The sequence below is a fragment of the Aotus nancymaae genome, unplaced genomic scaffold, assembly GCF_030222135.1.
Source record: "Aotus nancymaae isolate 86718 unplaced genomic scaffold, 86718_ANA_hifiasm-v0.15.2.pri h1tg000004l, whole genome shotgun sequence".
In the NCBI taxonomy this organism is placed as follows: domain Eukaryota; kingdom Metazoa; phylum Chordata; class Mammalia; order Primates; family Aotidae; genus Aotus; species Aotus nancymaae.
In genome coordinates this window covers 24,927,509-24,930,285 of record NW_026988415.1, presented here as the reverse complement: position 1 = coordinate 24,930,285, position 2,777 = coordinate 24,927,509, and the positions used below count along the sequence as shown (strand labels likewise).

At 45.7% G+C, this 2,777-nt stretch overlaps 1 pseudogene; it reads right to left on the bottom strand.

Annotated features, from left to right (window-relative positions):
- Positions 1-225: 225 nt before the first annotated feature.
- Positions 226-596, bottom strand: LOC135268641 (non-histone chromosomal protein HMG-17-like; annotated as a pseudogene).
- Positions 597-2,777: the final 2,181 nt, after the last annotated feature.

Here is a 2,777-nt window from a genome sequence, read left to right as displayed (position 1 = left end):
CGAATTTGTTTTTCCACACCACAAGGCTTTTGTGTGCCAAGGTGGCCATGTGTGTCAAAGTCAGGGAATCCCTCCTCCTGGGAGCCAAGAGGAAGTCTCTCAAAACTAGAAGGGAAAGGCGTTTCCCCACATCAATCTAGCTTTGTAGACATTCTATTAGTGACATACGCCCCTTCCCCCAAAACAACAATGAAGTGTTTGGTGTGCTAACAACGTAGCTTAAAAAAAAAAAAAAAAAAAGTAAAACAAAATTCTGCATTTTTATAAAACTTGATAAAAAATAGTATTTCAAACTGTACAGTCACCAGAAGTACACAGTTATCAAAAATGCACACACTTCACTTGGCACCTCCAGCACCTTGGCTTTCTGTGCCTGGTCTGTTTTGGCATCTCCATTTTCTGCAGGGTTATTCCCTTCCTTGCCAGCATCAGCTTTTCCCTTTTTCCCTTTGGGTACTTTCTCTCCCTTCTTTGCAGGGGCCTTTTTAGGCTTGGGCTCTGGCTTTGGAGGAGCAGGTTTAGCAGACAACCTTGCTGATCTTCTCTGTGGTTCGTCCTTCACCTTTAGCATCCCCTTCAGCCTTTCTCTTGGGCATGGTGGTGACGGCGGTGGGACGTAGGCACTGGGTGCGGGATGCAGCGGCGCGTGGGTTTTGGTCGGTCCGGGGGTCGTTCTCGCCTCTTCTTCACACTGCTCCAGAAGTAAGTTATTTTCTAAGGCAGGTTTTGTGAGCTATTGGGAAATAAGGAAAGTAATATGCATTTACCAGGCAACTATCCCCTGTTCTAAGCCTTTGCTGGGGCTGGGTAAATTATACAGGTCTCACATAGGCTCCTTTTTATTTGAAATATATATCTATAGCTGGGCGAAGTGGCTGGCTCATGCCTGTAATCCCAGCACTTTGAGAGCCTGAGGCGGGCAGATCACAAGGTCAGGAGTTTGAGACCAGCCTGGCCAACATGGTGAAACCCTATCTCTATTCAAAAAAATACAAAAATTAGCCAGGCCATGGTGGCATGCACCTGTAATCCCAGCTATTCGGGAGGTTGAGGTGGGAGAATTGATTGAACCTGAGAGGTGGAGGTTGCAGTGAGCTGAGATCGTGCCACTGCAGTCCAGCCTGAGCGACAGAGCAAGACTCAGTCTCAAAAATATATATAATATTTTTCATTTTATTTTATTTATTTATTTATTTTTGATAGAGTTTTGCTCTTGTCACCCAGGCTGAAGTGCAGTGGGTGATCTTGGCTTGCTGCAACCTCCACCTCCTGGGTTCAAACAATTCTCCCGCCTCAGCCTCCCAAATAGCTGGGATTACAGGCGCCCACCACCACACCCAGCTAACTTTTGTATTTTTAGTAGAGACAGGGTTTCGACATGTTGGTCAGGTTGGTTTCGAACTCCTGACCTGAGGTGATCCACCCTCCTCGGCCTCCGAAAGTGCTGGGATTACAGGCACGAGCCACCGCGCCCGGCCTGAAATGTATATTTAAATTCAGCCACCTTGACTAATGAGTTTAATAGACCCCATTTCACTTCACTGTTACCCTCATCACCAACTCTAAATTCTATTAAATCAAACTAACACTGTGTGTTAAGTGTTTGATGTGTACTCAGAAATTCTGGGAAGTAGGATATAAGAAAATAAGACTCGGGGCCAGGCACGATGGCTTACGCCTGTAATCCCAGCACTTTGGGAGGCCGAAGCGGGCGGATCTCCTGAGATTGGGAGTTCAAGACCAGCCTGACCAACATAGAGAAACCCCATCTCTACTAAAAATACAAAATTAGCCTGGCATGGTGGTGAATGCCTGTAATCCCAGCTACATGGGAGGCTGAAGCAGGAGAATCACATGAACTTGGGAGGCAGAGATTGTGGTGAGCCGAGATTGCGCCATTGCACTCCAGCCTGGGCAATGAGTGAAACTCTGTCTCAAAAAAAAAAAAAAAGACTCAAACTCAGCCCTCCTGGGGTTTATAGTCTTGTTGGCAGAAGCAAAAAGAGACTTACATACATCATTCACATGGTATTACCTGATTCCAAATACAGTACAGGGGCCATTGGTGACTGTTGTGTTGTTTAACTAAAACAAAATCAAAAGAACAAGAGTAGCCGGGCGTGGTGGCTCACACCTGTAATCCAAGCACTTTGGAGGCCAAGATAGGTGGATCACCTGAGGTCGGGAGTTCAAGACCAGCCTGACCAACATGGTGAAACCCTGTCTTTAAAAAAAAAAAAAGAACAAGAGTATAAGTACAGTGTGATACAGCGCTAGATTGTGTGTAATAGACTATCATTACAACAGGAACACAGAAGGACAAACGAGGTGTGGCCCAATAATGGGAGTAGGTTTCATGAAAGGGGTGTCACAAAAACTAAAAGATCTAAGGTTGGCCAGGTGACGTGGCTCACACTTTGGAAGGCTGAAGCAGGTGGATTACCTGAGGTCAGAAGTTTGAGACCAGCCTGAACAATATGGTGAAACCCCGTCTCTACTAAAAGTACAAAAATTAGCTGGGCATGATAGTGTCCACTGTAGTCCGGGAGGCTGAGACAGGAGAATTTCTTGAACCCAGGAGGTGGAGGTTGCAATGAGCAACCACTGCACTCCAGCCTGGCTGACAGAGTGAGACTCTATCTCAAAAAAAAAGGAAAACAACTGATGTTGTTCCAAATCCTAAAGCTGTGTGACTGTATGATCGTATATGATACATTTGTCATTTTGCTTTGTTTTGTTTTCTATGCAAGGTTAATGATGGAGGACAAGCCGGGCGC